The sequence below is a fragment of the Ananas comosus genome, linkage group 12 (assembly GCF_001540865.1).
Source record: "Ananas comosus cultivar F153 linkage group 12, ASM154086v1, whole genome shotgun sequence".
In the NCBI taxonomy this organism is placed as follows: Eukaryota; Viridiplantae; Streptophyta; class Magnoliopsida; order Poales; family Bromeliaceae; genus Ananas; species Ananas comosus.
This window is the reverse complement of record NC_033632.1, coordinates 8907180-8921148: the sequence shown is the minus strand read 5'-3', so window position 1 is coordinate 8921148 and position 13969 is coordinate 8907180. Positions and strand designations below refer to the sequence as shown.

The following is a 13969-nucleotide window of genomic DNA, read 5'->3' as shown; positions in this document are numbered from 1 at the left end:
CATACTAACATTGAGTCTTGGCTTGAGGGCGGTAGCTCCCCCTCAAGTGGTGCATTCTGAAATTGTCACCATGGGAGCGCGGTCCCTAAAGATGGTCCCTCGGGTCAGTAGTGCTTGGAGCCTCCCCGGTAAAAAGGGATTTTGGGTTGTGAGTTCGAGAGGAACTGGGTGAACCTCGATGCAATTGGGTAAAAGCCAAGTGAATATACATTAAGCATTATGAGCTATAGATTGAGTATCCCTGTCGAGTGGATTTGGGGCTGAGGTGTATGTGAGACGTCCATTACCTCGAGCCTTGATGTATGCGGTATTCCGCAGATGATTGACTTGAGACCGAGTCGGGTGGTTAGCTTGGCTAGGGTAGAGGAAAACCTTAGGAGCAAATAACCAACGATGTAGAGTGACAAGATGTATAAATTATGGAAAAGCTATGGATAGCATGATAGAAAGTAAAATCATTTATTCTACTTGTATAGTTGCATGATTCGCATATAGCATGGCATTATTGCATTCGTGAGGCAAAGCATGATTTTATTAGTTGCATAATAAAGATATATATCTATCTGTTTATTGAACTAACTTGCAGTTGTCTCCCTTTGACCTATTGGTCGAGCTTTTCCCTTGGGTAGCCGTACCCACTGGGAACCATGGAGTTGGTACTCACCCCACGTTGTTTTGGGGTGTTACAGGTTCACACGTGAGAGGCGCGGCGGCGCGAGGCGAGGGCGTAGCACCATAGTTAGCACCCTACCACCGAGATCAGAGATAGCGGTACCCTGAGTCGGCTTTGCTTAGGGATGTAAGAAAATGAAAGGAATAAGATTGCAATAATTTGTAATAAAAGCATGATTGTATTTGGAAGTTAAATGTAATGTGCAATTGTGATATAAAATGTATCTAAATAATGTGAATGCTTGTAATAGCAAGTAGATTATATTTTTGATACTTCCTTATGCAATCTTTGATTGAAATGTGTTTCTGGTTGGAACTTCGTACATTGTATTGATTGCGACGCCTTGAATGTACAGGGAAGACTCTGTCCGCGGTACAGGGGAAACCCTGTCCGTTCGCCGGTCTGTCGCGGCGCCGCGACCCGGCCAAATAGGCGGATGGTCGCTGGGCGTGACACCCCAACTCCCTCCTCTCTCATTTCTCTCTTTCTCTCTCTAGAAATCTCTCCAAGGAGTAAGGTGAAGAAGGAGAAGAAGGGTTTTTGAAGGAGTTTTGGAGGGTTTGAAGCTTTGGGTCTCTCCTACAAGGTGGACATTTGTGAGCTTGTGACCAAGGTGAGGTTTTATGGAAAGTTGAGTCTTGGGTTTTGTACCCTAGAAAGCTAGGTTTTGGAGCTTCTACAAGTGTAGAAACCTCTAGTGGCCATGGAAACATGAAAACTCATGTTTTCTTCAAGTGCTCTAACGGTGGATTTTTAGGGTTTGCATTCTAAGCCCTAGAATTGGTTTAGATGGTTCTAGATAAAATTCTAGGTGTTGGACAAGCTCTCATTTGTTTATTTTAGAGATCAAAACCTAGGATTTAGCAAATGGCAACATTAGGGCACCCAATTTGGGCCTTTTGCCTCCGAATGTTTTCGAGGCAAATTGACCTTGCGGAAACCTAATTGGGGGTATTCTCGACACGTTGGGGAGCTCGGTTCGACGATACGAAAATTGCTAGATAAAGTTATTGAGAAAAAGCCTAATTTGGTTTCGTTTTGCCGCAGGTGTGAGAGTAGACGCCTTAAAATCCCAAGGATTGAACCGTAGCATCCTCTCAACCATCAAAGGTGGGTGGTGCTTTCCGAAGTCATCGAACTTCCTCTTATGCCTAAAGTATCATTTATTTGAGCATATGTGAATGTTGACCATTAAGCATAGTAGGGTTATTTGAAAGTATTTTCTTGCATGTTATGAGTATAAATGTATGTGAAAGAATGGTAAAAGACTAAGAACATGAAAACCCTATGTATGCATAAAAAGTGATAAGAACCTAGAGGAGGTAAAGAATCAAAATGACGTAATGACATATGGATTGGGTGGCATTAGTAGGTGTCAAGTATGCAAATGAACACTAGAGTGTGTGGCATTAGTAAATAACAAGAATGCTAGAAATGAACACTAAGAGAACAAGTGTGGCATCAATGTGAGTACAAGAATAAAGTAGTGTACATGACACTAGTATAAGTAAAGAATACAAGTAAATAGAGATAGCAACATATGAGCATTGCTTCCTTGAAGTCAAGGAATGGATTTAATTCGGAATCCTTAAAGTTAAGGATTGGATCATACTCGCATGTTAGTCCTTGCTCGGAGGGCGGTAGCTCCCCCTCGGGCGATGAGCTCCGGAGTAGTCATTACTGGGTCGTAGGAGTTTCTCCCCAGAGGACGGTCCCGTCGGGTCGTAGGAGTTTCTCCCCGATACTGGGATTTAGAGTTGGTGAGTTTGTTGAGGGCGAAACCTACGGGCTAGCCATGAGATTGGGCAATGAAAATGTAATCTTGCATTCATTATGAGCATTCTATCAAGCATAGCATTGTTTATTGTTCAGGTATATTAGCTGCATTTGTTAGTTGGTTACTATCTATTCTTTCTTCTATTATGCATGACTTAGACCTAGTGGGAAAGTCGGCGAGATCGGGGCCGAACCCACTGGGAACTTTGTTGTAGTTCTCACCCCACTATTTCCACAGAGCCGGGCCGAGCGAGCCGGCGGACGATCGTGGCAAGGGTATCGCACCCTAGACAGAGACTGCCCGAGATACTTTTACATTTTGTAGTTGCATACCCATTTATATCATCTTTTGTATTTGATGATTATAGATGTTTAAGGTAATTGTATCAAAGATATTTTATGATGTTAAATGCAAAGGCATATTTTGGGAAGATCATGTAATGTAAAAAAGAAATGATGCAAAGAATGTAAAAAATTTGATTAAAGCAGTTGCATGTATGTGATTTAAAGTTAATCATATTACTTGTATGTTGAGTAGACAGTACTTTCACTTTGGCTATTGCTTGCCCTCGTGCAAGCCATTATATTTGCTTCCGCATGTGCAAATTTTATACTTTATTTGTACTTGATGTTGAGCCTTGGGCGGACGAGGGAGGGGCTGTCCGTTTAGCGTCTAATCGACGGATCCGAATCGGCCAAATAGGACCAGGTTCGGGGCGTGACAAAACGAACTCCAAACAACAAAACTATTTCCCCAAATCTTAAAGAGCCACAGATATCTATGACTGAAAATAGCTACAAAAGCACAAATTTCTCTCCAAATTCTGATTTTTTTTTTGAGTTGTACCACAACCGAAATTTCTGGGAAAATCTGTAGATATGGGAGTTTGGAAAAATAGTTTATTGTTCGAAACTCTTTTCAAATTACATCTACCATAATTATCAGCTTTTATTACATCTACCATTAACATGTAAAATATGAATCATCATTTTACACAATCTATAGTTAAAAAAAGAAGGTGCAGTTTTGACTACATCCATTATGTGCTTTAGCCTATAAATGAGGTGCTAAGAATGAATTATGTTGTATGAAGCTAATTAGTGAGGAGTTGCTAGAGAACTAAAAGTCGGAGAGGAAGGAAGAGAGAGAAAGTCAATAGTCTAGAAGAGCAGCAACTAGTATTGAGGACCACAAACACATATAATGCATCTCACAACTTAATGCTTGAAAAATATTGGGAATAAGAGGCAAAAATAAAATCCACAACCATAAATTTAGCACAAAACATCTATTAATACAGAGCTCTTACAGAGATCTACTTAAACAAAAGCTTAAATAGAGACTCCACAAACACATATACACCACAAGCAAAGCTAATAAGGAAACCCTAGCCACTTCAAAGATAGTTTTAATTACAACCTAATTATTGATAACTTGTTGGCATCCATAACCAACCAAAATTACATATATACTTTCATAAAGAAAGGTAAATTTTATAAGAGCAAACATGTTCGAGCTTGTTGGTCTCCATAATTGGTTCATTCTCAGATTTAGAAATTTTTTTTCAAATAATAGATCTAAAGTATAATCAAATTATATATTTATAATATGCAATTAAACAACAAAATGCCTTAATAAAATCAAACCACAAGGAATCAACTCCAAATAATTGAAAAAAATAGAATATTGTGATTGGGAAACTTACGCTATAAAATCAAGCGAAATTGGAGAAACCCTAGCTTAGAGAACTCGATTGAGATAGATCCTTTGATTTAGCAGAAAATAGCCCCAAAAATCACCAATTTTTTGGGTAGATCGCTCGGAGAAGACCAATTTTTAGGTAGATCGTGGTGAGAAATTGCTCGGAGAAGTCGATCGAGAGCGAAATCTCCTAAAATCTCAATATCTCGACGAAGCTCGAGAACTCGCGATGGATATCTCCGATGGGGGAGAGAGAGGGGAGAGGGAGATAGAGAGAGAGAAAGGTTATTTGAAATACAGGGAGAGCTCAGGTTTAATGTGAAAACTATTTATTGCCTAATGTTGGCCCAATTGTTGGCCCAATTGATGGAATAAGTTAATAAAATATAGTCCAATTGGTCCAATATTGTTTATAAAATTGAGAATTATCACCATATATACTAGTGGTTTACTAACTGCTGCAATAAAAATAAAAAATGCTGGTATAATATAGTTTTAGCAGCAGTTAGCCTAATTGCTGGCTAAAAAACTATTAGAACAAACTCTATTTGTTGTAGTGAGGGTACCGTTACCAGATGTGGGAGTACCGGTATCAGCACAAGCAGCTGCGAGGCAACAAGGCTATCTTGGTCATTTCACTTCCTAAGCTTATCTAAACTCTCCCAGCTCGACCCCAGCTGATCCTTATCATGTCTAAGCTCTGAGAAACAGGGTTTGAACCCTTTTCTCTCTTTCTCTCTCTAGGATTTCCTATGTTGAAGTAAGGTTGGTGAATTGGAGCCTATTTCTTCCTCTCTTTTGTGCTTGCTGGTTTGGGAGACTTGGAGCAGCTGGGGGAGGGTGGAAATGGAGTCTTGGGAGAGGTGTTTCGCAGCCCAAACTCAGTAGGAAGCTGAGTTGAAGCTTTGTGAGGTAAGCTAATCATTTCTCTTTCTAGTTTGATGCTAGTAGGGAAGTTGATGTTGGTTCTTTGTTCTTTGCTGCTAGTTGATTTGGAGAAGGATTTTAGCAGCTATAAAGAGGTGTTTTGTTGTACCCTAACTCAGTGGGAGTTGAGTTAGTAATCTGAGAAGGTAAACTACCCACTTTCTTCATAGTTTGGATGTAGTAATAAGTGTGTTAGTGCTGTTTCTGATGCTAGTTCGCAGCAGGTTCGCAGCAGACTATTTGATCTTGTTTGGTTGAGTTTTGAGAGCTTTCTAAGGTTGGATTTGGTGTTCCAACCTGAATCGAAGATTGGGATTCAAGCCTTAGCACTATACTAGGTAAGAATTTACCTAAATGAGATGATTATGTGAGTTTTGATGTAGAATATGAGTTAAGCTTCTTGCTGATTTAGGAATGGTTGTTAGGAGTGTTTGGAGGCTTCGAATCACCTTGAGCTGAGTTTTGGTGATATTTTAAGGCTGGTTTTGGAGTGCTTCAACCTGATTTGAAGTAAGGTTCAAGTGTGAATTCTAAACTAGGTATGATTCTACCTAGATTAGATGCCTATATGAGATTTTAAACAAAGGTTGAAGTTCAACTCCTAACTTGATTAGTATACTTGTTAAGGTACTTGGAAGCTAAGGAATATCTTCGCTCGTTGGATCGACGAGAGTTGACAGCAATTTGGTGGGTTTGACCTTACCGAAATGGGTGAATTCCCTCTATGTCATCTTTGACATTATGAAAGTGAAATGGTTGCATATTCATGTGAATATATGTACATTGGAATGGATTGATGCTTGCATAAGTTGCATAGTATATCGGATAAAAGGAAACCTCTATGTAGTAGGGGAGAATTATGAAATGACTTTGCATGACAGGATATTAGTATACTTGTGTTGACAAGTTAAGTAGAACATCATTCACGAATGAATGGATATAAAGCTATGATTACGGCACTTAGTTTAGATATAAAACTAAATGAATGATGCATTCTAGTGGTTTATCTTTGAGTTAAATTCATGCAATTCCATATTGTAGACATGATGAAAGAACTCTTAGCATACCATGTATAGTGAAGTTACATACTGATGCAGTTGTATGAGAGTCATGTTAAGAGTATAGTAGAGGATGTTTCGCATACTTGTATCGACAAGTTGGTTGTTGCTTTCATAGAATAGAGACAGCATGAATTTCATGTTTTTATATATATGATCTAGTCAAATAACTAGAACTGGGCATTATAACATAATCTGAATGTTATACTAGTAAATGTGATTTAGTTAAATAACTAGAATTGGACATGAGGATATACCTGTGTAGTCAAGTAGAAGTACTTGCCTAATACTTGTTTACTCCAGGTAGTGGAGGTTTATATAGAACTATAGAATACGTGCCATGAGTTATATGAACACTAGAATGATTCGCTTAATATGACTTGAGTAAATCACTTTTCTTATGTATAGGGAATAGTGAGAGAATTATATGTGAGAGTGCAGGTATAGGCCATTAGAAACATCAATATGAGGTAAAGCATGTACTTGTTTAAGTCCTACTATCTATTGGAAGAAGTATGTCACAAAGTAGTTAATAGTAGATTATGACTTAGTCTTAACTGTCGACCTTGAGTCGAGTTGAGATTCCATGCTAGAGACATGATGAACTTGTGATACCTATACTATGGATTATGCTTGCTTGCCAATGTGCTCATTCGCACATGCTTGTGAGGGTCGCTCCCCACAAGCCGGCACTCCGGAGTTGGCCTACGCTGTCACGCCCCACCCCGAAACCACTACCTATTTGGCACGGTTCGGCCGCGGCGGCGGACCGCCGAACGGACAGCACCTCCCCTGTCCGCCCAAGGCTCAACAACAAGAATGTGTACAAGAATTTACCCAGGAACTTAAATTCTAAACATACACATTCACAAGGGGCACAAACAGTGCCGACAATACAAAGAGCAAGTAATCCACAAGATAATCATATGAAATAAAGAGAGTACTTTACTAACTTTTACAATAGTTTTCATCATTTTCATTTACATCATTTTCTTCAAATGAATACATTTTTCCGTCTCAAAATACGTAGCTCTCCAATCCTCACCTACAATGAATCTCTCTCAATACATAGGTGTACTAATGCAAAAAGGAAAGCTACTAACTACCACGGTCTCACTGATCAGGCGCGATGCCCTTGCCGTGGTCCTCCCTCGGCAGCCTTGTACCTACCACTAGAAATAGAGTGGGGTGAGAACTATCTTCCATAGTTCCCAGTGGGCTCGGCCGCCGACTCTGCCGATCTCCCCACTAGGTCCAAGTGGGCACAAGTAACAACAGATAGATAGATAGATAGATATGTATCTGAAAACCGTAAATGCAATAGTAGGAAAACTATGCTATTATGCCCATAATCATGAATATGAATGCATGCATCATATAAATAAGGTTTACTACCATACTAAAAAATTCGATCCATGTTCGAATAGCAATGTTCAATGACATTAATAACCTTTACTCTTTCCATTACCCAATCTGTGGCGAGGCCCTAGGGCTCGCCCATAACTCACCTATCAATCCGAAAGTGGGGAGGAAGCTCCAAGTGCACCCAAGCCCAGGACCGTCTGTGGACCTCCATGTGGTCCGGACCTCCAAGTGGTCCTAGTCGCGCGACACTCCGGAGTACTCGACGACAATCCCCTCCATGTGGGGATTGGATGGCTATACCATCCCAAACGCAGACTGTGAGCTAGATCTATCCTCTCCAAGTGAGGTTACACTATCACTAGGGTCAACAACTGAATCCAATCCTCTCCAAATGAGAAAGCACTATATCTAGGGATCACAACCCAATCAAATCCTCTCCAAGTGAGGATGCTCTATAACTAGAGTCAACATCTCTCGCGGGATCATTTGTTCCCGACATTCATGCAATGCTATTTAGCTTGTCTAAATTCATTATTCACAAGGCATTTTCTAAGGGATCCACCTATCCCTAGGTTCTCAAACCTATAGTGTTATTTACACTATATTAATGCCACTCGTCATTATTTAATATTTGGATGCCACTCGTTTGTTCTTTAATATTAACAATACTTTCTATGTCATCAACACCCCCATCGGGTACATCTCTTTTCTTTCGCATCATAAGATCCACGTTCCGACCCAATCCTCACCTATCTAAGTTACGAAGCGTACCAAGTACACTAGGTTATCAACTAGAAAGTATAAGGAATGGAGCTACTATGCAATCCTACAATGCAACAAGAAGAGATGAGATTAAATGCAAGCTAAGACATAGAAAGGAGTCCGAAAGCTTCGGGATGGCACCCCCCACCTTTAACCGATGTAGAGGCTTCGGAAATGCTCCTCGGCGAACTTTACGAAAAGGCTTTAGCCTTCCTTGCCCAAATCAATGCTAATTCGGCCCGATTTTGCCGAGAACTACACGCTGGTTCGCCGGATGCTGAAACCGACTTCGCCCCCACATTTTGTGACCTAACAATAGGGTTTCCAAGGCTTCAAATGAGATCAATCTCATATTTTCACAAAATCCCTATTTTGGAGCCCTAGGTTTGCACCTATAGCAAACCACCAATAAATCCCTAGATTTCTTGGGATTGATCTATTTAGAAGCTTGTTTAGGGTCCATTTGACCCATTCCAAAGCACAAAAACCCAAAACCCTAGGTTCTAGAAGCTAGGGTTCAAGAGCCTACCTCTTGTGCTACACCAAAGGGAAGAGGAGAGGGAGATGAAGTTGCCCAAAGCCTTCTCCTTGATCTCCTTCTTCTTCTCCTTCCTTTCCTTCTCCTTCTTTTCCTTCCTCTCCTTCTTGTTCTTCTTCTTCTCCTTTCTTCTCTAGAGAGAGAGAGAGCAAGAGAGAAATGAGAGTAAGAGAGAGTGAAATGAGAGAGTGTGAGGGAGAGAAAGGGCTCAGCCCACTCTAATAAAGGCCATTTTGCATAAAAACCCCTCAACTTTCCATCCATTGCACAGCCCTTACTGGGCAGTTTTCACCTAGAGGGACCAGTCTCCCCGACTTGGGACCGGTACCCGAGGGCCTCCCCTCGAGCGCACGCGTTTGGGAACCGGTCTCTCCCCGGGAGACCGGTCCTCGGGAAACCGGTCCTCACCTGAGAGACCGGTCCCCGAGAGCTCGATTTTCAGGACTTAGCCAATTTTCGGCATTTCTCGCTGGGACCACATTCGGGGACCGGTCCCTCCCTACCAGGGACCGGTTGCATCAAGCAACCCCGCAACTGTAGCTACGGGGACCGGTCCTCCCCTCCAGGGACCGGTCCCCGAGAGCAAAATCTGCTAAGTCCAGATTTTTGCTTATTGCTCTCGCGAACTCAACTCCAAAGCACTTTTTGTGTCTTGGACATTTTCTACTCCCACAAAGGGTATTCTCTCGACAGTTAGTCGATCCTAGATGAAGTACAATCCTCGGTTTTCGAGAATTCACTTCCTTACATACGCGACAGATTGCTCGCTTATGTATAAGACTGAGCGCCGAAGTGGATTGCCATGGGTAGCGTTGACTTCCACGGAGCCATTAGGCACGGTACAGGCTGGGACTTTACCATGTGTAAGTCTCTTGTTAATTGGGTTAATGTAAGTATCTTTAATCTTAGATGGACATAGTAGTAAAGATATTTTATATCATTAGTTGAACATACCTAGTAATGAACATATTAAGAGGTTGACATCCCTGATAGTCAGTAGTATAGTTACAGTACCTGAATGTTTACACTCTTACTAGTGTAGGGAAATAGTTGTATGATGTCATTAGCTAGTTAAATTATAATGATGTTATTCTGCATACAGTCTGATATATAGCTAATTAAACTGTTAATTAGCATGGGTTATAGAACTTGTTATGATAAACTAGTATATAAGACATGTTAGAAAACATATTTGAGAAGGCATGCTATAGTTGATTTATTTCATTTACTTGTTGCATTTACTTTATTTACTTATTGTTGTTTATTCATGCCTCAGTTAACCTAGTAGTGTACTTCGCCACTCTCGGCGGCTTACCCACTGGGAACTATCGTTTAATAGTTCTCACGCCCTTTTGTTGGTTGTTTTTTTGCAGAGCCTTCCACAGCGAGAAAGGCTAGGGTTCTCGGCGAGGGGTCAGTGGCTAGCTAGAGCCTTCTCGATGTTAAATAGATGAACCTCTACCAGTTTAGGTAGTTTAGTTCAGTGTTGTATACTAGGTTATGTAGATTGTACCTTATTCTTGTCAGTTGTAATAAGGTTATGTGTTGTATAAGTTTATGGATTTTTAAGTTTTGCTCTGATTACCTGGTTATGATGTTATGCTTTTACTATGTTGATTGTAGATGCCTGGTGTACACTTGAGATTGTGGTGTACACGGCGGGTCTGTGCACGTGACTGGTGAGCTTCCGCTGAAGTCCAGGGCGTGACAAGGTCGAAACATCCACCTTGATATTTCCATCAGCAAAACCATCCAACATAACTCAAAAGAGTGCACCCTGTGCATGCGGATTGACCAGCAAAGGCTTCCATATCTCGTGTTGGAGATGAGGCGATAATAGCAGTAAAAGCAGCCTGTCGACACCTCATTGCTCAAAGCTAGTCCACTCACTGCCCCCACTCCTAACACCAAAACAAGTACATGCCGTATCCTGCAGCACAAAAACACGAGGTAATAAACACAAATCAAACTTCGAGCCTCCTAACTCGATATACCTCGAGATTAAATCTCGAATACCCCGTGCTCGCACGTGCCTACAATCTTATGGTCCTCCTATGGTCAACCTAACCAGTGGTTTAGTTAGAAAACTTGTAAATGCAGTTGTAGTTGTTTCACTCTCTGATACCATCTTAATCTGTCACGCCCCGGGGCCGATTTTAAAAGTCTTTTTAAAATGAATACAATCTTTAAAATCAGAGTTGCGGAAAATGTGCCATCATTTTTTTTTTCAACCTGGCCCACGTGACGTACAGACTCGCCACAAATACAAAGTTCCTCTGTCCACACGGATAGAGTCTCCTTTGTATTTGCACGGCGTACCGACAGCTACATCAAGATCACAACCACAGTCTACATTCACCAATCCACAAACAATCCATGCGATGCATTTCCATACAGCTAGCGATCCTTAGAGATGATGCATGCCTCAAAACACTCCTTAGGCGCTGAATGATGCGATGCACAGTACAACAGTCATCCTACTTAAAAGTGCTCTCCACTTGGAAGCTTTATTTTTAAACTCTAATTAATCATCCATAAAACCATTCGAAAACTCTTTTAAAATTATTTCCCACTCAGAAACTCTATTTTGAAAACCGACTACCTCGAGGGATAGAAAACCACGATGCATAAATACATAAATCCAAGAACCAATTATCCATAAAACCAAAGCCACAGATCCATAAATCCCCAATCACATGCATAACGGAAAATCACCAACTTAAACAAGTTTACGAATATTCAAACATTCAGGGGATCATCTAACTAAACCATTTAATTATTAAATTACTAAATGCAGAAATAAAATGTAACCAGGGTGGCGGTCGCTACTGCGGTCTAGCTAGTACGTCTTCTCGTCGTGCTCAATGCCAACTCCTTGCCTTAGTCACCTGGGAAAATGGGGGGTGAGAAATCGCAATCAAGGTTTCCCAGTGGGTACGACAGAGCGACAAAGGCAAATCGTATTCACTGAAAAACAAAGGAGATTGAACAATAGATATGTACATGGTATGATATAAAAGCAACTATAGTATTACTAGAAACATGATAGTAAATGAGTGAGAACGAAACTACTACTGTAACAAAAACTCAACTGAAAGGATGCCTCAAGGGTAAATAGTTCAAAATCAAACCCAATCTGGTGCTGCTATATTGGTCTGCAGACCTCAATCGTTGCCTGTCACAGAGCAGACACTGCCAATGATTCATGCGTCCACCGACGACCTATCCGGATACGTACACCGCCTAGTTGGTGGCCAAACCAACCGCTGTCTAGAATACACAATGCTGTGACTAAATCATACTGATATGCTCAATACAAAAACCGGCAAGAAGACCGGTGCCTTGGCCGAAGCCAGATGCAAGGGCATACAACGCCGAACCACGATCAACTAGATCGAAACACATGACAAAGGAGTCGATGTGTTGCCTGGACCCAAGGTCCACAGATATACAACATATGCAAGCCTGCTCTCCATGTCTATCAATAACTACTGTCATGTAATCAACAAGATATAGATACGAATGATAAACCAAAGTAACTGACATGTAGAGACCCAAGTACTGATATATAAGAGCAAAGGAGAGGAAAGCGAAACGATCTCACCGACTACCAACTCGAAGCACCCACCTATCACTATTGTGTTGAAAACCTGGGTACGCAACGAGTCAACCAGACCTACGAAGAGCCACCGGGTCAGTATCCAACCCATCAAACCAAAGTACACGACTCACAAACCCCTACACAAATCCCCGAAAATCAGTTTCCCAAAATCGATCACCGTAACTCGCCGAAAGTCTCGAAAATCACACTGGGACACCGTCAGGACCCACTAAGTGTCCCAAAACACACTGACTCGTGCCACGAGTCACCCGCTGCCACAAAACACATTGATTTGGATGTCTTGGCAGCAAACACAAGGTAACACAAACAAACAATTATCGTCGGATAATTGTTCGGATCTGGGTTCCCGGAAGTGTCTATTTCGACACATACGCACTGCCCACAGTAGCCACAAGGTGCACAATTGCATAAAAATCCCTACATTTACATAAAATCCTATCATTTTATATAAATCGAGTGATTATGTGGCTCGTTAAGGCAAACCGAGGACTTCCGAGGTCCGCCGAGATACATACGTACTAACAGGTCTCGACTAGCCCGAGGTGGTAGCAATGGCAACAATGGTGGCGGCGGCGGCCAAGGAAGCTTGGGTTCGACGGCGGTTGACCTCCAGAGGCCGAGGGGAGATTGGGGCGGCCGAGGGAGGAGGGTTTGAGTCCTCCTTAAGCTCGGGTTCAAGCTTGGTGGAGAAGATGGTGGAAAACAAGAGAGGGGGAGGATGAAAAGTGGCTGAGGAGGTAGTGGCTGACCGGAGTTCGGTCAGCAGCCACCGGAAGGCCCGCTGCACATGAGGTGAGGGAGGAGGGGCGGCCGAGGGATCAACTAAGCTGAGGAGGGCTAGGGTTTTCATGATGTTTACCCTAGATACAAATATATATATATATATATATATAGCATAATTGCATATAAAGTCCACCAAACTTGGATATTTTAATCTGAGTCCCTCACCACGCGAGTAAAATGCGCTAATACACCTCCACATTCGATTTCATGCAAAACGGTACATAAAATGCAGCGCTTTTCGCAAAATTACCGTTTTGCCATTAATGACCCCTCCCAGATCAACGCGCGAAATCAGGAGATCCATTCGTCAGATTCGCCAACGGATCACACTAGTGCGATCAGCACGACAGAGACAACAAAACCACAACTTCGTTTCGCCTCGTTTGGTCACGAATTTGCGACAAAACCTATTCTCTCTCCAAACAGCGAAACTACACACGAATACATATAATACATGTATTTTCAGATTTCTCGAAATCCGTGCGTAAAACCTGAAATCCGTCATCGCCAATGGTTCCAGAATAGCTGAACCGTTCGAAACGAGCTATTGGATCGCTATGAACGGAGTCTGATACGCGCCGGAAACCAACTCTACTCAGTGGCCTCTCCGGAAAACCAGGTTACTATTCACTTTAAGTGAAAACTAAAGATCGCGTAAAATCTCCGTTCTGACTCGTTTTCTCCCGAAACTTGATGAGTGCGTGTGTAATTAAAATACACACAAAAACATCATCAACAGAGAGTTTAGCTATACTGTCAAAAT

The 13969-nt window shown here is 41.7% G+C and overlaps 1 long non-coding RNA gene across 3 annotated transcripts; it reads left to right on the top strand.

Annotated features, from left to right (window-relative positions):
* LOC109718760 lies at window positions 4855-5765 on the top strand. Of its 3 annotated transcripts, none has more exons than XR_002218510.1 (5): window positions 4855-5063; window positions 5139-5224; window positions 5303-5416; window positions 5504-5617; window positions 5706-5765. It is a non-coding gene; the product is annotated as an uncharacterized LOC109718760 (long non-coding RNA). The 3 variants fall into 3 exon arrangements; XR_002218509.1 differs by having other exon boundaries at window positions 5491-5617; XR_002218511.1 differs by having other exon boundaries at window positions 5300-5416; window positions 5491-5617.